The 24,409-nt window shown below is 42.0% G+C and overlaps 1 pseudogene; it reads left to right on the top strand.

Moving 5' to 3' along the window:
- The first annotated feature begins 2,790 nt into the window (after window positions 1-2,790).
- LOC123441441 lies at window positions 2,791-23,222 on the top strand (annotated as a pseudogene).
- The last annotated feature ends 1,187 nt before the right edge of the window (window positions 23,223-24,409 follow it).

Below are 24,409 nucleotides of genomic sequence, written 5' to 3'. Positions count from 1 at the left end.
GCAAGGCCCAGCAAGCGTTGTTCAGTCACCGGGCGTGTGTACCGTGTTTTTTAAAAAAAAATCTAGATTTGCAGCGCCGCCTACCGGTCAACATCTAGACGCGCCCACTGAAACTTAAGATCTAACCACACGAGCTTGTCGTGCTTAGGCAAATAAATTTTCGAGGATCAGCGGACACATATAGTTGAAACTTTGCATTGTTAGCAAGGGGACGAGAGGATGAAACTTTGCATTGTTAGCAAAGGGACGAGAGGAGAATTCAAATGGCATGCATCAGCTGATCCTTGTCTTCCAAGCAAAATCACGTCTCACGTTATGCTCTTTTGCTCGTTTAGTGCGAACTGTTTTTAGCTGTATTGTATGTGAACGCTCCATGAGATGCTTTTTCTCGGATTAAATACCCTTTTAATTTTGCTCAAGCAGGGGACGAGCTGAGGATACCAGAAATGGATTAGTGCTCAGCTCAGACATTTAGGATAAGAGAATTCACGTCCTCAAACCGTGTAGCAGAAAACGTTAGCAAGATTATAGGGATTAAAGAAAGACCATTAGAACATGTACAATGGTGCTGTCTTAGGAGTGCCAATAATGAGGTAGAGGAGAGAGAACTCGAAAAGAAGGCTTTGCCTTCTCTTATTTAAGAGAAGACAAGAGGTGATCTCTTAACACAATATGTCTCACCATGTTTTTAGAAATAATTAATTATAGAAGATAAGGCTAAGAGATGATCCATTGTAGACTCTTTTTTTTGCCATCTCTAAATTACATGCAACATTTAAGATAAGACTATCTTATCAACCATTGCATATGTCCTTACTGATGACCAAAGTCATAGATGATGATGCAGATAGATCGTGCCAACAACCATCTCTCAGTCAGAAAGAAACTTGTACAACCTTTTCCGTGGTAGAATCGTATTACCTTCGTATCAAAATATTCATCACGGTTGACTAAGATATTTTTTTGGGTCGCGATAACCATCATATGTGTGGTAGGAGAAACAACAGCCCACATGCTCAATGATTAGAAGTTTTGACACGTCATTAAATCATTTTCATCATTAAATCCGCCGCGACGAGATCTTCGAAACTAGATCTCCTATTGATATGTTTCGACGACTTTTTTTGGTTAAAAATTGTCATGTATATTGCACATAAATTACCATCATGATTACACTGAAGTTGCCATGATATATTTCAACTATTTTTTCATTTATGTTTAAAATAAACTTTGACATTTCATAAAAAAAGAAATTAACAAACTAAACTTGTCATGATGAATTACTAAAATTTACCATGATCCATGAAATAATTTTGACATGGTTCATAAGTAAAAAAGAAATATGTCGTCAGTTATTTTCAAAATGCATGGTCACTCGCTCAAATTTGCCATGAACCATTAACTAAAATTGTCATGGCGAATTACTTAAATTTGCCATGATACATGCACTAAAATTTATCATGGTTCATACAAAAGTATTTTTCATGTTCAAAATACTAGAATTATCATGGTCAAAATACTAAAATTGTCATGATCTATAAACTCAATTTGTCATGATGAATTAGTAAAAATTCCCATGATCCATGAATTAAATTTGTCATGGTTAATTACTAAAATTTACATGGCCAATTAATAAAAATTACGTGAAAAGTAGTTGAAATACAATGCTAGCTTTAAATCTAGAAGAAAAAATTAGATGAAACATGTCGTGACAACTTTATTGTAAGCCCTATGACAACTTCAGCGTAAACATGTGACAACTTCTAACCTCAAAAAAGGTCGTCCAAACATATCAATATGTGATATAGTTTTAAAGATCTCATTGAGACGGATTTGATGGTGAAAACGAATTTTTAATTGGATTTTTATTCAAAAGATAAAATATTTTTAAGTCTAAAAATTAAAAAGATTTCGCTGAAATCATATATTTGATGTGGCAAGATGAATGATTATGAAGGTGTGTGAACCATGTTGGCTCGTGCCACACGTGCGATCGTTATCATTTAGGTTTTCCTATGTTTGCAATAAATTTTTGAATAATACGAAAGGTCAAATGCTTGCAGAAAAAAGTCAACAGCGACAAATATTTCTATACGGTGAGAAGGTCAATGTATGTAAAAAGTCAGCGCTAAGAATAAAAATTGATATTGATTAGGTATGGCACATGGTGAGATAACAATTTTTTTTTTGTAAAAACATTGAGATGGGCATGAACAAAAGGAAAGCAGCAGTATGTGAACTCTTTGGACTTAGTGGTGAGAATTAAAGGTAACAATATGTTCTACCTCATAATTAGTGTAAAATTTGATTATAAAATATGACAAAGTATTAGCAGCTCAATTGTGTGGGCTGCCGTTCTACTCCTCCTGTAAAGAAATATAAAAGTGTTTACATAACTAAAATAATGATGTAAACGATCTTATATTTGTTTACGGTGGAAGTAGTTAGTACAAAAATGTCTGCTAACCTGTCACCGTTTTTGGGATTAACTAACAATACAATCAACACCAAAAGCATGGGTTGGTTTCAAATAAATTAAAGGAGATTAACTATATGTAGCGTTGATCGACCGCCACCGCCCGTTTTAGTTAATTTTTCTTCTCCCCCGATCTGATTCTGATTGTCAGGTCAATTATTGGGCGGTTCAGTTCAGGTGTTTTATCCCCAGGTATCATCAACTTACCAACTTACCATAGTTATATATATATATATATGCATGTGGCAATTCTTCATAGACCGCAAGTAGTTTAGCGACTAGCAGCACACAGTTGTTACTTGTTCTTGGCTGTCATGGCGAAGTTTTCCATGGCGGCGTGAGGCGTCCAACCTCTGCATGGCCATTGTTGCCCTGGCCGCGGTTGCCGTCGGTGGCGAGGCCGCCGCCGTCGAGCACACCTTTGTTGTAAGTTCAGAGTATAGAGCGAGCAATGCGTGACAATCGATCGATGCGATTCATGCTTGATTTGTTCCAGTATATATACGTGATGAGATATAGGTGACCGAGATGAAGATGACGCACCTGTGCAACGAGACGCTGGTCACCGTGGTGAACGGGCAGCTCCCTGGTCCGGCGATCGAGGTCACCGAGGGAGACTCTGTCGCCGTCCATGTCGTCAACAAGTCTCCCCAGAACATAACAATCCATTCGTAATCAAATAATGACCAAGTATTCACCCAGTAAACTTCACGCATAACACATTCTGATCCTGCATTTGTCTTGTCTGAATAACCAACTACTCCTACTCTTTGCTGATCTTTCTCTTGTTAATCACGTGCTTTGCTAATCTTGTGCTTTGTAATGGATGCATGAAGGCACGGATTGAAGCAGCGGCTCAACTGCTGGGCTGACGGTGTGCCGATGATGATGCAGTGCCGGAGTGCCCTATCCGGCCAGGCCACAACATGACATACCGTCTCAACGTCACCGGGCAGGAAGGCAGCCTGTGGTGGCACGCTCACGTCTCTTGCCTCCGGGCGAGCTTGCACGGTGCCTTCATCATCCGGCCACAGCACGCCTACCCATTTCCGAAGCCCGACAGGGAGATCCACATCCTTATAGGTTCTTCAGTTCAGAGATTATTCATATAGCAAATCCTGTAGGCTGTAGAGTTCTTGCAAATCAATTTGGCGTCGATGAGATTCTGATCGAGATCAAACTGGTGTGAATGATCTTGATCATGGCAGGTGAGTGCTGGTGGACCATTAACCTCGCGCACTTGGCCAGGAACATGGAGGATGGCTACTACAATGACTCCTCCAGTGCAATCAGAATCAATGGCAAGCTTGGAGATGTCTACAACTGCTCCGATAATCATCTGTTTTTACATAACATGTACTCCTGTTCTACTTATTCTGTACCTAAATAATTGTAGTTTAGAAAGAACTGTATTTTACTGTGAAAAAAATCGAGCATGTCCATGTATAAAAGTCTTGCTCTACTTCTTTTTATTTCAATTTTTTTTCAAAAGTACTACTTGTTTTCTATCAGATTCTAAAAGCATATGTTGAAATTATTATTTTTTTCAAAAACAGCACCCAGTCGGCCTCTGGTGGGCCGAAGGGGGTCCTGTCGGCTGGGGGGAGGCCGAAGAGGGCCCGTCGGCCCGCGGATGGCCGAAGAGCCTGCTGTCGGCCCACGGCTGGCCGAAGAGGACCCGTCGGCCTCCAGGAGGCTGAAGAGCCCCTGGATAACGCCGACCGAGCCCTTCTTCCTCCTCAGCCGCTGGCTCCTCTTCTCTCTCCCGTTTTTCTTCCCTCATTCCCCCCCTTCTCCGATCTCCTCCATCCTCCACCCATTTTCCTATTCAATCCGCTGAAACAATAGATCATACCCATCTCCACCGGCCTACCTACGGGAACCATGGTGGGTGGTGGAGGTGTGGATGGTGAGGAGGTGGTGTGGTGGAGTGGAAGAAGAAAGTGGAGAGAAAGAAGAAGGGGACACACGCGTCGAAGGTATACCGATTTTTTTACTGTAGGTTCTTTTTAGTGTTGGTTTATTTAGTGTACGTAGGTTTATTTTTGTATAAATTTGTTCGCTGTGAATAATGACAAGCTGGCAATGTCTCACAGGTGAAAATGTCTGAATCCATAAATTTGACTATTTATTACGGCCCTGGTAATGTTCGATATAATAAGTTGGGGGTTGATCTTAGCGAGTTTAAAAAAGGCGTCATGACACTTTCAGATCCGGACAGACTGGACATTAGACAGTTGAAGCACTGGTTGACTACTAGTTTTAGGCTGGATCCCGAAGTCTGTTCCGTCAGTATTCATGCATTGTGGACCAAATCCTGTAAAAATGTCAAGTGGGAGTTGATGCCGATAGATAGGATCCAACATTGGTTGTCCCTGTTAAGTCGTTCCAGAGATCGAAGAATCCACCCATATGCCCTAGTGCAACCAGTGGCAAAGGAGGAGAATTTCGTACAAGTCAACGTGGGGTATGAACCAGGACAGGGTAGTCAAGTAGCTAACGAGATTTATGTATCCGGGTCACAACCACAGGATGTGGATGCTAGCCAAGCCGAGAAAGAGTCATATTATGTGCCACACAATGTTAGTAGTGGTCATGATGTTGGAAATATGCCCTAGAGGCAATAATAAATTAGTTATTATTATATTTCTTAGTTCATGATAATCGTTTATTATCCATGCTATAATTGTTTTAGTTGGAAACACAATACTTGTGTGGATACATAGACAAAACACTGTCCCTAGTAAGCCTCTAGTTGACTAGCTCGTTGATCAAAGATGGTCAAGGTTTCCTGGCCATAGGCAAGTGTTGTCACTTGATAACGGGATCACATCATTAGGAGAATCATGTGATGGACTAGACCCAAACTAATAGACGTAGCATGTTGATCGTGTCATTTTGTTGCTACTGTTTTCTGCGTGTCAAGTATTTATTCCTATGACCATGAGATCATATAACTCACTCACACCGGAGGAATGCTTTGTGTGTATCAAACGTCGCAACGTAACTGGGTGACTATAAAGATGCTCTACAGGTATCTCCGAAGGTGTTAGTTGAGTTAGTATGGATCAAGACTGGGATTTGTCACTCCGTGTGACGGAGAGGTATCTCGGGGCCCACTCGGTAATACAACATCACACACAAGCCTTGCAAGCAATGTAACTTAATGTAAGTTGCGGGATCTTGTATTACGGAACGAGTAAAGAGACTTGCCGGTAAACGAGATTGAAATAGGTATGCGGATACTAACGATCGAATCTCGGGCAAGTAACATACCGAAGGACAAAGGGAATGACATACGGGATTATATGAATCCTTGGCACTGAGGTTCAAACGATAAGATCTTCGTAGAATATGTAGGATCCAATATGGGCATCCAGGTCCCGCTATTGGATATTGACCGAGGAGTCTCTCGGGTCATGTCTACATAGTTCTCGAACCCGCAGGGTCTGCACACTTAAGGTTCGACGTTGTTTTATGCGTATTTGAGTTATATGGTTGGTTACCGAATGTTGTTCGGAGTCCCGGATGATATCACGGACGTCACGAGGGTTTCCGGAATGGTCCGGAAACGAAGATTGATATATAGGATGACCTCATTTGGTTACCGGAAGGTTTTTGTGCATTACCGGAAAAGTTTCGGGCTCATCGGTAGTTTACCGGGAGTGCCGGGAGGGGTGCCGGGGACCATCGGGAGGGGTGTCACGCCCCAAGGGGTCTCATGGGCTATGGGAAGAGATAAACCAGCCCCTAGTGGGCTGGAATAAGTTCCCACTAAGGCCCATAAGGTTTGAGAAGGAAAAACACAAGGTGGAAAGAGTTTCCAAGTGGGAAGGTGGAATCCTACTCCAAGTAGGATTGGAGTAGGACTCCTCCACCTCCAATTTCGGCCAAACCTTTAGGTTTTGAGGCTGCCTCCTCCCCTCCCTCCCACCTATATATACGGAGGTTTTAGGGCTGATTTGAGACGACTTTCTCACGGCTGCCCGACCACATACCTCCATAGTTTTTCCTCTAGATCGTGTTTCTGCGGAGCTCGGGCGGAGCCCTGCTGAGACAAGATCATCACCAACCTCCGGAGCGCCGTCACGCTGCCGGAGAACTCTTCTACCTCTCCGTCTCTCTTGCTGGATCAAGAAGGCCGAGATCATCGTCGAGCTGTACGTGTGCTGAACGCGGAGGTGCCGTCCGTTCGGTACTAGATCGTGGGACTGATCGCGGGATTGTTCGCGGGGCGGATCGAGGGACGTGAGGACGTTCCACTACATCAACCGCGTTCTCTAACGCTTCTGCTGTACGATCTACAAGGGTACGTAGATCACTCATCCCCTCTCGTAGATGGACATCACCATGATAGGTCTTCGTGCGCGTAGGAAAATTTTTGTTTCCCATGCGACGTTCCCCAACAGTGGCATCATGAGCTAGGTTCATGCGTAGATGTCTTCTCGAGTAAGAACACAAAAGTTTTTGTGGGCGGTGATGTGCGTTTTGCTGCCCTCCTTAGTCTTTTCTTGATTCCGCGGTATTGTTGGATTGAAGCGGCTTGGACCGACATTACTCGTACGCTTACGAGAGACTGGTTTCATCGCTACGAGTAACCCCGTTGCTCAAAGATGACTGGCAAGTGTCGGTTTCTCCAACTTTAGTTGAATCGGATTTGACCGAGGAGGTCCTTGGATGAGGTTAAATAGCAACTCATATATCTCCGTTGTGGTGTTTGTGTAAGTAAGATGCGATCCTACTAGATACCCATGGTCACCACGTAAAACATGCAACAACAAAATTAGAGGACGTCTAACTTGTTTTTGCAGGGTATGCTTGTGATGTGATATGGCCAACGATGTGATGTGATATATTGGATGTATGAGATGATCATGTTGTAATAGATAATATCGACTTGCACGTCGATGGTACGGCAACCGGCAGGAGCCATAGGGTTGTCTTTATAACTAACGTTTGTGCTTGCAGATGCGTTTACTATTTTGCTAGGACGTAGCTTTAGTAGTAATAGCATGAGTAGCACGACAACCCCGATGGCGACACGTTGATGGAGATCATGATGATGGAGATCATGGTGTGACGCCGGTGACAAGAAGATCGTGCCGGTGCTTTGGTGATGGAGATCAAGAAGCACGTGATGATGGCCATATCATGTCACTTATAAATTGCATGTGATGTTAATCCTTTTATGCACCTTATTTTGCTTAGAACGACGGTAGCATTATGAGGTGATCTCTCACTAAAATTTCAAGACGAAATTGTGTTCTCCCCGACTGTGCACCGTTGCTACAGTTCGTCGTTTCGAGACACCACGTGATGATCGGGTGTGATAGACTCAACGTTCACATACAACGGGTGCAAAACAGTTGCGCACGCGGAACACTCGGGTTAAGCTTGACGAGCCTAGCATGTGCAGACATGGCCTCGGAACACATGAGACCGAAAGGTCGAGCATGAATCGTATAGTTGATATGATTAGCATAGGGATGCTTACCACTGAAACTATTCTCGACTCACGTGATGATCGGACTTGAGATAGCGGATTTGGATCGTGTACCACTCAAATGACTAGAGAGATGTACTTTTTGAGTAGGAGTTCTTAAGTAATATGATTAATTGAACTAATTGTCATGAACATAGTCTAATGGTCTTTGCGAATTACGATGTAGCTTGCGCTATAGCTCTACTGTTTTTACATGTTCCTAGAGAAAATTTAGTTGAAAATTGATAGTAGCAACCTTTGCAGACTGAGTCTGTAAAACCGAGGATTGTCCTCGTTGCTACGCAGAAGGCTTATGTCCTTAATGCACCACTCGGTGTGCTGCACCTCGAGCGTCGTCTGTGGATGCTATGAACATCCGACATACACGTTACTGATGACTACACGATAGTTCAGTGCAAGATACTTGATGGCTTAGAAGCAAGGCGCCGAAAACGTTGTAAAACGTCACGGAACATAAGTGATGTTCCGAAGAGATGAAATTGTGATTTCATGCTTGTGCCCTTGTTAAGAGGTTCGAGACCTCCAAACAAGATTCTTTGTCCACAAAGTAAAGGAGAAAAGCTCAATCGTTGAGCGTGTGCTCAGATTGTCTGAGTACGACAATCGCTTGAATCAAGTGGGAGTTAATCTTCCAGATGAGATAGTGATGGTTCTCCAAAGTCACTGCCACCAAGCTATGAGAGCTTCGTGATGAACTATAACATATCAAGGATAGATACTATGATCTTTTGAGTGATTCGCGATGTTTGACACTGCGAAAGTAGAAATCAAGAAGGAGCATCAATAGTTGATGGTTAGTAAAACCACTAAGTTTCAAGAAAGGCAAGGGCTAGAAGGGATACTTCGTGAAACGGCAAAACAGTTGCTGCACTAATGAAGAGACCCAAGATTAAACCCAAACCCGAGACTAAGTGCTTCTATAATAAGGGGAACAGTCACTGAGGCGGAGCAACTCTAGATACTTGGTGGATAAGAAGGCTGGAAAAGTCGAGAGAAGTATATATGTGATATACATAATGTTGATGTGTACTTTACTAGTACTCCTAGTAGCACGAGGGTATTGGATACCGGTTCGGTTGCTAAGTGATTAGTAACGCGAAATGAAAGCTACGGCATAAACGGAGACTAGCTAAAGGCGAGGTGACGATATGTGTTGGAAGTGTTTCCAAGGTTGATATAATCAAACGTCGCACGCTCCCTCTACCATCGGGATTGGTGTTGAACCTAAATAATTGTTATTTGGTGTTTGCGTTAAGCGTGAACATGATTGGATCGTGTTTATTGCAATACGATTATTCATTCAAAGAGAATAATGGTTACTCTATTTGCTTGAATAATCACCTTCAATGGTTTATTGAATCTCGATTGTAGTGTTACACATTGGTGCCAAAAGATACGAGTTAATAATGATAGTACCACTTACTTGTGGCACTGCCGCTTGAGTCATGTTAGTATAAATTGCATGAAGAGGCTCCATGCTGATGGATCTTTGTACTCACCTGATTTCGAATCACTAGTGACATGCAAATCATACCACATGAGCAAGGCCTTGTTTTCGTTGAGATGAAACAAGATAGTAACTTGTTGGAAAGTGATACATTTTGATGTATGCAGTCCACTGAGTGCTGAGGCACGCAGTGGATATCATTATGTTCTTACTTCACTGACGACTTGAGTAGATACAGAAGTATTTACTTAATGAATCACAAATCTGAAATATTGAAAAGTTCAATTCTGTTTCAGAGTGAAGTTCGTCGTAACAAGAAGATGAACTGTCTACGATGTGATCATAGAAATGAATATCTGAGTTACGAGTTTTTGGTACACAGTTAAGACAATGTGGAAATTGTTTCACAGTTCATGCCACCTGGAACATCATAGTGTGATGATGTGTCTGAACATCATAGCCACGCACTATTTAGTATGGTGCATACTGTGATGTCTCTTATCGAATTACCACTATCGTTTATGGGTTATGCATTAGAGACAACCGCACTCACTTTAAATAGGGCACCGCGTATTTCCGTTGAGATGACACGGTATAGACTGAGGTTTAGAGAAATCTAAACTGTCGTTTCATGAAAGTTTGGGGTTTCGACACTTATGTGAAAAGGTTTCAGTCTGATAAGCTCGAACCCAAAGCGGATAAATGCATCTTCATAGGATATCCAAAACAGTTGGGTACATCTCCTATCTCAGATCCGAAAGCAAAGTGTTTGTTTCTAGAAACGGATCCTTTCTCGAGGAAAGGTTTCTCTCGAAAGAATTGAGTGGGAGGGTAGTAGAACTTGATGAGGTTATTGAACCATCACTTCAACTAGTGTGTAGCAGGGCGTAGGAAGTTGTTCCTGTGGCGCCTACACCAATTGAAGTAGAAGCTGATAATGGTGATCATTGAGCTTCGAATCAAGTTACTACAAACCTCGTAGGTCGACAAGGTCGCATACTGCTGCAGAGTAGTACGGTAACCCTGTCTTGGAGGTCATGTTGTTGAGCAACAGTGAACCTACGAGTTATGGAGAAAGCGATGGTGGGCCCAGATTCCGACAAATGGCTGGAAGCCATGAAATCCGAGAGAGGATCCATGTGTGAAAACAAAGTGAAGACTTTGGTAGAACTACTTGATGGTCATAGGACTATTGAGTAAAAATGGATCTTTAAAGGAAGACAGACGATGATGGTGATAAGTCACTATTAAGAAAAGCTCGACTTGTCGCAAAGATGTTTTCGACAAGATCAAACAGTTGACTGTGATGAGACTTTCTCACTCGTAGCGATGCTAAAGGTCTGTTAGAATTATGTTAGTTGTTGATGCATTATTTATGAAATATTGCACGTAGGATATCAAAACATTGTTTTCTCGACGGTTTCCTTGAGCAAACATTGTATGTGATACAACCAGAAGGTTTTGTCGATCCTAAAGATACTAGCAAGTATGCAAGCTCCAGCGATCCTTCAGTGGACTGGTGCAAGCATCTCGGAGTTGGAATATACACTTTGATGAGATGATCAAAGATTTTGGGTTTGTACAAAGTTTGTGAGAAACTTGTATTTCCAAAGAAGTGAGTGGGAGCACTATAGAATTTCTGATAAGTATATGTGGTTGACATATTGTGGATCAGAAGTAATGTAGAATTTCTGTAAAGCATACAAGGTTGTTTGAAAGGAGTTTTCAAAGGAATACCTGGATTGAGCTACTTGAACGTTGAGCATCAAAGATCTATGGAGATAGATCGAAAGCGCTTAATGGAAGTTTCAACAAGATGCATGCCTTGACAAGTTTTGAAGGAGTTCAAAATAGATCAACAAAGAAGGAGTTCTTGGTTGCATTGTAAGGTGTGAATTTGAGTAAGACTCAAAACCCGACCACGGCAGAATAAAGAGAATAGACGAAGGTCGTCTTCTATGCCTTAGCCGTAGAATCTAAAGTATGCCATGCTGTGTACCGCACCTGATGTGTGCCTTGACTCAAAGTCTGTTGAGAGGTACAGAGAGTGATCCATGATTGAATCACTAGCAGCGGTCAAAATTTATCCTTGGTAACAAATGGACTGAGGAATTTTTCTCGATTATGGAGGTGGTTAAAGAGTTCGTCGTAAAGGGTTACGTTGATGCAAGCTTTGACACTAATCTGAATAACTATGGGTAGTGAAACGGATTCATACAGTAGAGTAGATATTTGGAGCATTTCCGAATAGCACGTAGTAGCAGCATCTATAAGATGACATAAAGATTTGTAAAGAACGCACGGATCTGAAAGTTTCAAAGCCGTTGACTAAAAACCTCTCTCACAAGCAAGACGTGATCAGACCCCATAACTATACAGGTGTTGGATTCGTTGGAATCACATGGTGATGTGAACTAGATTATTGACTCTAGTGCAAGTGGGAGACTGTTGGAAATATGCCCTAGAGGCAATAATAAATTAGTTATTATTATATTTCTTAGTTCATGATAATCGTTTATTATCCATGCTATAATTGTTTTAGTTGGAAACACAATACTTGTGTGGATACATAGACAAAACACTGTCCCTAGTAAGCCTCTAGTTGACTAGCTCGTTGATCAAAGATGGTCAAGGTTTCCTGGCCATAGGCAAGTGTTGTCACTTGATAACGGGATCACATCATTAGGAGAATCATGTGATGGACTAGACCCAAACTAATAGACGTAGCATGTTGATCGTGTCATTTTGTTGCTACTGTTTTCTGCGTGTCAAGTATTTATTCCTATGACCATGAGATCATATAACTCACTCACACCGGAGGAATGCTTTGTGTGTATCAAACGTCGCAACGTAACTGGGTGACTATAAAGATGCTCTACAGGTATCTCCGAAGGTGTTAGTTGAGTTAGTATGGATCAAGACTGGGATTTGTCACTCCGTGTGACGGAGAGGTATCTCGGGGCCCACTCGGTAATACAACATCACACACAAGCCTTGCAAGCAATGTAACTTAATGTAAGTTGCGGGATCTTGTATTACGGAACGAGTAAAGAGACTTGCCGGTAAACGAGATTGAAATAGGTATGCGGATACTAACGATCGAATCTCGGGCAAGTAACATACCGAAGGACAAAGGGAATGACATACGGGATTATATGAATCCTTGGCACTGAGGTTCAAACGATAAGATCTTCGTAGAATATGTAGGATCCAATATGGGCATCCAGGTCCCGCTATTGGATATTGACCGAGGAGTCTCTCGGGTCATGTCTACATAGTTCTCGAACCCGCAGGGTCTGCACACTTAAGGTTCGACGTTGTTTTATGCGTATTTGAGTTATATGGTTGGTTACCGAATGTTGTTCGGAGTCCCGGATGAGATCACAGACGTCACGAGGGTTTCCGGAATGGTCCGGAAACGAAGATTGATATATAGGATGACCTCATTTGGTTACCGGAAGGTTTTTGTGCATTACCGGAAAAGTTTCGGGCTCATCGGTAGTTTACCGGGAGTGCCGGGAGGGGTGCCGGGGACCATCGGGAGGGGTGTCACGCCCCAAGGGGTCTCATGGGCTATGGGAAGAGATAAACCAGCCCCTAGTGGGCTGGAATAAGTTCCCACTAAGGCCCATAAGGTTTGAGAAGGAAAAACACAAGGTGGAAAGAGTTTCCAAGTGGGAAGGTGGAATCCTACTCCAAGTAGGATTGGAGTAGGACTCCTCCACCTCCAATTTCGGCCAAACCTTTAGGTTTTGAGGCTGCCTCCTCCCCTCCCTCCCACCTATATATACGGAGGTTTTAGGGCTGATTTGAGACGACTTTCTCACGGCTGCCCGACCACATACCTCCATAGTTTTTCCTCTAGATCGTGTTTCTGCGGAGCTCGGGCGGAGCCCTGCTGAGACAAGATCATCACCAACCTCCGGAGCACCGTCACGCTGCCGGAGAACTCTTCTACCTCTCCGTCTCTCTTGCTGGATCAAGAAGGCCGAGATCATCGTCGAGCTGTACGTGTGCTGAACGCGGAGGTGCCGTCCGTTCGGTACTAGATCGTGGGACTGATCGCGGGATTGTTCGCGGGGCGGATCGAGGGACGTGAGGACGTTCCACTACATCAACTGCGTTCTCTAACGCTTCTGATGTACGATCTACAAGGGTACGTAGATCACTCATCCCCTCTCGTAGATGGACATCACCATGATAGGTCTTCGTGCGCGTAGGAAAATTTTTGTTTCCCATGCGACGTTCCCCAACACATGAGACTGGGCAGAGTATTCAGTCGATACTGTTAGCTGGATTTGGTGTTGCTGATGGGGACGAGGAAGGCGGTGAAATGCAAGGGGTGATGGAGGAAGAGAACGAGGATGGATTTGCGGAGGATCTGAATTCTGAAAATTTCGTGGATGAAGTGGAGGTACCGATTCCTTCTGCATGGGATCAGGTCATAGCCACTGGCATTACTGTCCACGATGGCCATGAGACTCCATGGCAATATAATCTGAACCAAGTCCAGATCAGGGCTATGTTTGACACAAAGAAAAATTTGAAGTATGCGGTGATAAAGTGGGCTATGTCTACGCAGAGGGTTTTCCGGACACACATATCGAGTCCAACAAAATATACCGTGAAGTGTGTTGAAACATGTTGTCCTACGAAGGTGCATGGGCACGTGCCGAAGTATAACATCCACTTGGTTGTCACCAATGTGGTCCCACATAATTGTGTGAGGAAAAACCTGTTGGTTTGTCATCTAAACCTGACTTCAACTCTCATAACGCAACTCATGTATACTGAGATAGTTGAGAATAAATATATGGAAGCAAAACATATCCAGAAAGCAGTGAAGGTCAGATGGAATTATGACATTCCATATGGGAAGGCTTGGAGGGCTAAGCATAAGGTTATGGAGGAAAGGTTTGGGACGTTCTTTGGCTCATATAATAATGTTGTCCGTCTCCTTGACATACTGAAGGAGAGGAATCCCGACACTTATATTAACATACAACACACGAGGTTGGAGATTATACCACATTACAAGGTGTTGAAACGAGTATTCTTCTCTTTCGGTTTGTGCATCGAAGCTTTTCGCATTGTCCTCTGTGATGTTTGTGGATGGTACATTCCTGACTGGTCAGTACAAAGGGAAAATCCTGACTACTATTGGTGTGGACGGGAATAACCAAATCATCCCACTAGCCATGGCATTTGTGGAGGGTGAGAACTTTTTGAGCTGGGTATGGTTCTTCCGGCAAGTTAAAATTGCGATCGTGAAGGACCGACCAAACGTGTGTGTCATTCATGACAGACATCCTGGTATATTAAAGGTCATGAAGACACTAAGTAACCCAACAGCTAACGAGCCAACATCTTGGAAGGACTTGCAAAGCCGGTGGTGCATGCGCCATCTGGGTGCAAATTTTTTCTCACAGTTCAAGAAAAAACGATTGATGAACTTGTTCAAAAATTTATGCAAGCAGAACCAGCAGCGCAAATACGAATTTATTTGGTCAAAACTAGATGAGTTTACTAAGAAGCAGGTCCTTGCTAGGAAGAAAATGGAAAAAGACTAGGTTAAATTAACAACACTCATCTTGGAGCTAGAGGAGCCAGTAGGTCTTTGTGACGAGCAATTGACCCTCCTAATACGAAGAGAAAGAAGGGAAGGGCAATAAAGATTTTTTCTGAGTGGATAGAGAAAGATCCTCCAGTTAATTGGTCTTTTCTGCATGACACCCATGGAGCCAGGTATGGCCACATGACAACCAATCTTGCAGAGGTGTATAACTTTGTACTCAGAGGGAATAGAGCATTGCCACTAACAACTATTGTGGAGGGCGTATTCCATGAGACTTTGAGATATTTCAGAGAAAAACACGAGTTAGCAAAGAAGCATATTGCAGTTAATCAGAACACACCTTATTGTAGCCGTGTCATGGAGTACATGGCCAAAAAGATAAAGAAAGCAAAAAAGCACACTATCACACTCATAGGTAATCAGGAAAGGAGGTATGAGGTTCAGCTTCCTACTGATGGTTTTGTTTCTGCAAATGAGGTGAAGACGCATGAGGTTAAAATTAGAACGGAATTTTATCCAACTTGTGAGTGTACATGCAACAAACCGCAGTTGTTGCACTTGCCTTGCTCACATGTATTAGCTGCATGTAGCCAGATTGAGTTAGATGCTATCTCCTTCGTGTCTTCGTACTATTCAAAAGAGGCAGTACTCAATGTCTGGACAGGTGAGATGACAGGGTTTAGAGTCATCGGCAATTTCAACAAAGGTAAACGATCGTGAGAGAGTATACATCCCGCACTACTAGAAAAATGGCTATAGCTAATATGGACATTAATGGTGCACCATGTATGTGGTGCGCCATTAATGGCCATATTACTAATGGCGCACCTGGTGTGTGATGCGCCATTACTAGTTTTGTCCTGGCCCCACACCCTTCACAGACTTAGCAGTGGCGCACCAGGGGAAAGTGCGCCATTACTAGTTTTAACTAGTAATGGAGCACCACACCCACGGTGCGCCACTACTAACAGTTTTAACTAGAAAAAATAGGAGCCCATGAGAGAGAGAGAGAGAGAGAGCCCACCTAACTCTAGCGTCATCCCCCCTCTCTGCCTCGTAACCTCGCTCCTCTCTCTCTGGGACCCGCTCTTCCTCGCCGCCGCCACCACCCACGCTGGCCTATTCCGGTGAGCTCCGACAACGGGAAGCACTCCCCCAAGCTCCACGCCTCCTTCCCCTTCATCCAGAATCTGCGCTCCCGCCCTCCATTGTTCCCCGTGGCTAGCTAGGGTTTCGGCCGCCACCTCATCTCCTGCGACGGCGAGTCCAGCAGCCTGCGGATCCGGCACCGGGCTATCCCAGGTTGGTACTTCCACTCATTCCTTGCATAGATTCTCCCTCCCCACCTCACCTCATCATCTCCTCGTTTCGTTCCCTTTTCTACAACATGGCACGAATGGGACGACAACGACAGCAGGAGGGCGCGGGCCATGTCCTGCTCGAGGAGGCAGATAGTAGGGGCGCGCCCAGCCGGGAGCCATTTCCTGCTCGAGGAGGCGGATAGTAGGGGTGCGCCCAGCCGACAACCCTGTCCTGCTCGAGGAGGCGGATAGTAGGGGCGTACCCAGCCGGTAGCCCTGTCCTGTTCGAGGGGAGCCGACCGCCCTGTCATGCAGGACCCCACCCCTGAGCTCGACCAGGAAGACATGGTTGAGTCCTAGCTCAAGATTGACGACTCTGCACAAGGCAAGGTACCCGCTCCCTGCTCTCGTCTCCTTATAAATGCTCTGCTGCTCTTGTCCAATTTCTAGCTATACCACACGCACACTACATTTTAGTGGTCAGGTTGGCATCCTGTAAACCAAGGACTGATTCTGCCATTTTAGTGGTCGCCAAGGTTTCGATAAATCTGTTGATCCTGCAAACTAAGGACTAAGTTGATTGACTCACAAAATTCTCCTCTGCCCTCATTTAGTTCCAGACAAGAGGTCCCTCTCTGTTCTAGCAGTACTAGTAAATAAACAGACTTGTGTCAAGTAAATTACTCTACTTGGCATGCTATTCTTTCATTTAGGATCGGCAGATTTATCAAGGAAAAAAACCGACTCAGCTTGCTTGGTTACTTGGCAACGACCAAGCGTATGGGTGTGTGTATTGTACTCTTGTCATGATCTTAAGTTTGGACAAGTGAAGCAGGAGGAGCACATTTGTGCGATACATGTGTCCATTGTGATCTACACTATTACGTCACCTAAATCATTTGCATCTTTTTCCCCGCCAGTGTAAATGCACATACTAGGGAGTTTGTCTCTACCATGTGGTGGTGTTACAAGCGTACATCCTTGCTGGTTATAATTTATAACTTCTTCTTGCTGGTTATAATTTATACTTGTTGGTTATAATATGTGTTCTCCTTCAGGAAGGTACTCAGCTGCCGGCAACTTGGACGCCTGCCAGGAGCTGCTTCATTGATGGAACGCACAGTCACTCACCGTCACTGCAACAATAACCGTCCTCTTCCTCCCAGTTTGAGCAGGTTCCAGATCTGTGACGGTTACTACAGTGCTCCTGGCCGGGAGAGGGGGGCGACCATGCTTCGACCCGACACCATGGAAGGTCTCTCACCCATATCTCTCTCTCTCTTTGGTTCAGTTATTTTCTCTCTCTTAGAGTTAAGCATGAGCAGATTTCAGTACTCAGCACGCAAGGTTCTCCATGAAAAATGTATGGATTATCTTAGATTAATCATATCTCCAAGGTTGTAGTAGTCTGGTTAATTGGTCTTTGAGGTAGCTTAGTATTCTTGGATGGGTGGATGGTAAGAAAAGCCTGCATTGGAGTCAGTCCAGTTGGTTACATTTGGTTTGGTTTGGATCATAAACAACAAAACCCTGTTGTCCTGACCGAATATTTGTGCTAGTAGCTGATATGCACTAATGTGGACATGTATATATGTTGTTGCAAAACAGTTACAAAGGGTACACCACTAGGGAGGAGGCGGAAGCTAGATACGCGCGCTATCTAGCGGGAGAGAGGAGGGAGCGGAGGAGGAACCTCATGAAGACCAGTTTCATCGCGATGATGCTCATTGTGACCGCAACCCTCTTCTATGTGATGGTAGTTTAGATATTGACTTGTAATGTGAAGACAAACTCGCTACTCGCGGTCTCGAGACTTGTAATGTTCTAACTTTGTTCGGTATTTTGAATTCAGAGACTAATATGATGAATTGTATTCGGAGACTAATTTTCTATTATATTCTATAAATCTGTTGTTTATATGTTGTGATGTTTATATTCTATGTTTTAATGTATTTTGTAACCTGTGCAAATATCAGAAAAGAAAAAAGAAAAAATTCCTAATATTCATAGTAGTGGCGCACCATATTGCACTTTAATGGCGCACATAAATAAACACCCTAGTGGCGCATGATCTAAAAGTGCGCCATTAGTAACCCAGAACACAAGGTACACATGACCCCTTGGAGTAACAACGGTGGCGCACTTCTGGGCCTAGTAGTGGCGCACTTTAGCTGCGCCATTAGTGTCTGGGATAGTAATGGCGCACCAGGTGGTGCGCCACTGTTATGTAGATTAACAGTGGTGCACCAGACGTGCGTCATTACTATTTATTAGTAGTGGCGCGATAATAGTGGCGCACCTATAGTGTGCCATTAATAGCCAAAATAGGTGCGTCACTAACAACCTTTTTTCTAGTAGTGCCGAATCTTGGACTTCGGCGAACTAGAGGGGCAGACGTAAGGTAAAGCGCATCCGATACGATATGGAATAATCTGAAGGTGGTGGAGCAACCAGACAATGTTTGCTCTGCGCGGTTTATGGACATATGATGAAATATTGCCCCGACCAAGCAAAAGACGGTGCTTCCACATCGACGACTGTGACAACAGTAGCAAGAGGTGGTCGTGGCAGTCGTGGTGGACGTGGCAGTCGAGGCCGAAGGGGTGGACGAGGAATAAATAACTTAGAAGCTATATAATGTGTCGGTCTACGTTTTAATTTGTAATATGTCTGCACTATGTTTTAATTTGTAATATGTCTGCACTATGTTTTGCTGTGTAATATGTCAGACTATGTGTTTATTTGTAATATGCAAATCTGAGAACAATTTTCGAACATGAGCTTAGTTAAAAAAAACATAATTACTGATACTACTGAATAATTCTGCTGCGTAATTCAATACAAATTCTAGTACTGTATAGTTCAATACAAATTCAACCATTACATACTTAAAATTCATCACAGATCTCATTCAACTTCTTGACCTTGTCCTTATAGCCATGGTTATGTTTAATCATATAAAAAATGATGTACTCCAGCTTTTTCTTTTTTTTCCTTCATTTGGTCTTTCTCTGGCACAAGCTGATCCCTCTCCTTCTCTGCCTTCGCCCTAAGTACGTGATGTAGATTGGTGCAAGAATGGTCTGCCAACTTCTTCTTCTCAATTTTCTCTTTCAGATCACTGATAGCCAACTTAGCACTGCCAAGCTGATTAATAGCCTCCTCCTTGTCAGCCACCATTTTTGCAAAATCAAGTTTGAAAAATCTAAGCTCTTCCTCCATCTTCCTCTTTTCTCCAATTATTTTGAAATTTTCTTCACCCAGCTTCAGATTTTCTGTGATTCTGTCCTCGTTTTCTTTGTCATGCATGCTCCACAATTGACCTATGCTAAACTGCATAGCAACTGACCACTCAGGGTCTATCCACTTCAGATAGCAGCACTTTTCTTCTGCCTAAAATTCAAAACAATTTCAGTGATTAACATACATGAAATTAAGTGGAGCAAAAACTAACTAAGATTAACTAATTACAGTGCAACATACCTTCTCCTTTGCACAAGCAAGAAAACGTCGGTCAATGTCAGTAGATTGAAATGTAACTTACCTGAGGCAAGGCTCTAGATGCATACAGCGAGAAGATAGTTCATGAGCAATGCCACTCCATTCATAACATGTGGTAGTCCTAGGAAGTTAAAAACAGAAGACACCGAACTGTTATGAAATCCTGAAACGAAGAACCCTAAACCTAACCGTAAATGCTGAAATCCCAAAATTAACATACCTGGCTGGTCACACTCTCGTCTTCCCAAAAAGAGCTTGATCCCTCGCTCCAAGAAACCATGGCAGATTAATTGGCAGAACTAAATCTACTGAAGAACCTAAAAGTATTTAAACAAGTTAACTGGCAGACTTAAATATATCTACATCTATCAGAGAACCTAAAATATATCTACATCTACCGAAGAACCTAAAATATATTTAAACTAATTAATTGGCAGACCTAAATATATCTTAATCTATCGGACAACCTAAAAATATTTGAACAAATTAATTGGCAGACCTAAATATATCCAAATCTACCGGACAACCTAAAAATATTTAAACTACTTAATTAGGAGACCTAAATATATCCAAATTTACAGGACAACCTAAAAATATTTAAACTACTTAATTAGCAGATCTAAATATATCCAAATCTACGAGCCTAAAAATGTTTAAACTACTTAATTGAGTCACCTAAATACATCCAAATCTACTGGAGCATACGGGAACGATAGTTGAATTTTACCCTTGAAGCGTACGAAGAAAATAGATAGTACTTTAAAAAAATCCTTTATTTCTCTGATATAGTGAATAATATCGGACCATGCATGCCCATGTCTAATTTAAAGGTTACTAGCAAAAGGCCCGTACGTTGCAACGGGAGAAAGAAATACCACACGCTCTTAATTTATAAAAAATAGTCTAAAATCCGAGAATTTGTAGTTACGACACAAACAAAAATGGTTTTATCCTACAAAAGTGGAGCTCAAAATTTCACAGGCCTTCTATTTTAACACGGCTTGCATGCAGATTTAATAATACAAAGAATCGGGCAAGTGACCTTCAGTTTTATCTCTAATTCTGATTTTGTTGACGTGTTCATCCCCAATCCGGATGAGTACCGGTATGAAAGAAAGACGAATAATGACTTATTTATTAAGATTGCATCCTAGATAGTATTTTTATTAAATGGTTTACAAGTAAAATAACATCATATTTAAATTCTACATATTTTTCTAATCAAATTTCATATATAATATGTCAAATTTAGAGTTACGGTTTAGAATATATGAGTATTTTTTAAAAACATTTAAAATATACTATGGGGTTAATATTAAAAATATCAGGAGTTTTTTTATAAAATAACATGACGGACTAAGAATACCTATTTTTCTTTAGTAAGGTATTAGCAAAATGGCCCGTGCTTTGCCACGAAAGAAAAAAACATAATCTCCAATTATGATGACCATATTATGTTCACATATCATCGTTTGATTTTAAAATTTTGTGCACAAATGCAAGAAAATGTTTCTTCTTTTAAATTTATTCACAAGTTGAAGCAATCTTTACATTTTCAAAAAATATATATCATGGTAGTCAAAAATCTTGGTAACTCCAAGATTTATTTTGAATTTCAAGATTTTTTTTAGAAAACATACAATAATAATTCGGTCCATTCAACAGTTAATTTTTTCAAAATTCACAGAGGTATATTGTCACAAAGACTTAGAAGCATTCATGGTTAACTACATACATTAGATCTTTTACGAACAATTTTACAAATATGGAAACAATTTTAAAATCGAGAACATTTTTTACAATTTACAAACATTTACTAAAAATCATGACTATTTTTTATATTTCGAACGGGTTTAAATATTTTCTTAAACATTTTTTGATATTGGAGGATTTATTTGAAATTCACAAACATTTTTTGAAACGCATGAAGTTTTTTTTTGAATAAACAAACATTTTTATAAATCAGTAATATATTTATTAAATTCATGTACATTGTTTTGGAATTTGCAAAAAAAAAACGGCGCTTTTTTAATCCACAAACATTTTATGTTTCCGTCAGCATTTTAATTCAAAATTCCTATTTTTTAATATGCAAAAGTTTTTGTAATTCTAAATTATTTAAATTAGAAATAAAATAAAATGGAACGGAAAATTTTAAATAAAGAAAAAAAGAAACTATCAAAACAGGCATTAGCTATTTTTTAAATTTTAGGACATTTTTGAAATGCATTAACATATTTTGAATTAGAAAGCATTTTGTTAAATTCCTTGAATAATTTTTATTACATGGAATTGTATTTGAAATCATGGACTTTTCTTATTGTACAAACACTTTTCTAAAATTGCAAACATTTTATTGTACATGCGAGCATTTTTTACAAAACTCCGAGCAGTTTTTGAAGTCACAGACATATTATTTTTTATTTATAATTTTCATTTTATTAAAAATTTAAAGATTATTTGAAGTTCTAAATTATTTAAAATAAAAAATAAAACGGAACTGAAAATAAATAAATAAACGGAACTAAAAGCAGTCGCCTGTGCATGGGCCGGCCCATACGGTGTGCTTTTCCCAGCTTGCAGAGCGTAATATAGGAGGTTTTTACATGGGCCGGCACAGTCCAAGATTTTATGCTTTGTGAAACGTTTTCTATTACTTACCGATGGCATGGTGGGTAATTTATGCAAACTTTAGAGGTAATTTTCATGATGGACGACCAGAAACCATATTTGCTTTATTATTAGGAAGAGATTACTTTAGTTCTCTTTTGTTCATCGACGTGAAGGGGTCGTGAAAAGATGGCTTGGAGCTGGACGTGGAGCCCGGCAAGACCTACCTGCTCCGCCTCCTCAACGCCGCGCTCTACTCCGAGTACTACACCAAGATCGTCGGGCATGAGTTCACGGTGGTCGGCACCGACGCTAACTACGTCCGCCCCTTCACCGCGGACGACGTTGTAGCCATCGGCCACGGCGAGACGCTGGACGCGCTTGTGGTCGCCAACGCGATCCCCGGCAAGTACTACATGGTCGCCGTCGGTGGCCAGGCACCCAAGCCCGACATCCAGATCCCCGAGACCCGGTCGAGAGTGACGGTGCGGTACGCGATCGGCGACAGCAACGGTGACGAGGCGCCGCCGCCGATGGTGCCGTAGATGCCTGACCAGCACGACTTCATGGTGTCCTTCAACTTCCATGGCAACTTGAGCAACCTGAACCGGACGGGCTCGCCGCCGGTGCCGGCGACTGCAGATGAGAGCCTGTTCGTCGTGCTCCGCATGGGCTCCATCTGCACACGAGGTCAGCTGTCTTGCAAGAGGAGCGGGAGCAAGGAGTCCATCATCGTGGAGACCATGAACAACGTGTGCAGATGGAGATGGCTCGGCCAAAAATTGTGCCATTTAGGGTGTATTTGGTAGCATTTCCAATCTAGACAAGATTGTTTTCCTCTCATACATGTTGATTGGAGACACACCGAGTATACACATTTAATATTGTTTGGTAGTGATGTATGTACTCACACGTGTTAACCTAAAATCTATTTGTTAGCTTACATCTGTTTAGACCTGTCGGCCGATACTATAGCAATCGGTATTTTTAAATAAGTCAATAAAATATTTTTAAAATATGAACAATTTTTTAAAACATGGGGAATTTTTTTTTTTGAAAACTCAAACATTGTTGAAATTCTGAAGTTTATTTTCTTAAGTTTGAGATTTTTAAAATATATATAAAAAAAGAAAATCTGAACATTTTTTGAAAAAAACTAGCATTTAAAAAATCCAAACATTTTTTAAAATTTTGAAAAAAAATGAAAGCTTGTACATTTTTTGAAAATGTTAAAAAAATTGAAAATCTGCATATTTTTTGAAAAAACTCACTTTTTTTTAATCGGGTCATATTTTGAAATTTTGTTTTTAAAAAAAAAATCTGGATAATTTTTGGTATTCTGAACATTTTATGAAAACTGAATTATTTTTTAGAAATCTTGAATGTTTTTTTAAACATATTGCCACACGCTTCGTTCATGCATGCTAACCAATGAACGGTTGTTGCGGTGTTCGCTTTTCATGCATGCTAAGAAGGTATTTGGGCTCAACTCATGCATGCTAGGGAGGCCTCGTTCAGACTACCAAACATTCAAAAATGGGTCCAGAAGAAAATTGTTGAGCTCATGCACCCTTCGTGCTAGGGTTTTGTGGGAGCTGGTGGTGGTCATGCATTGCTTCTTGTGCCGTCGAATCAGCGCCGAAGACCACAAACATGGTGTTGTGCGTGCTCGCTTGGGCCAAGGCCAGAGGGCTACGATGAAGACTTGCTCGACAACGGTCATCGGCAGTCATCAATTCGTGTCCCCCTAGTCCATTGGGGCTAGCTCGGGATGCACGTGTTGGCTCTTCATACCGTGGAGGAGCTAACCGAGAATCGAGGGCTGATGCCGTGCTATGAGTGGACGGAGGCATCCACTCTTCCTACCATGGTGAATGTGATGTGAAGTGGTCGGTTGGCACTGTTTCGGACTTGGTATGCTGGGGCGGCGACCTCGGATGGTGGGCTGCATGGTTGGCTCTCCGGCGAACACTATGACAGCGGTGGTGGCTCTCCT

This window comes from Hordeum vulgare, chromosome 3H, assembly GCF_904849725.1.
Source record: "Hordeum vulgare subsp. vulgare chromosome 3H, MorexV3_pseudomolecules_assembly, whole genome shotgun sequence".
NCBI lineage: Eukaryota > Viridiplantae > Streptophyta > Magnoliopsida > Poales > Poaceae > Hordeum > Hordeum vulgare.
Note: the sequence above shows the minus strand (reverse complement) of the source record. Positions and strands in the feature narration are given on the sequence as shown.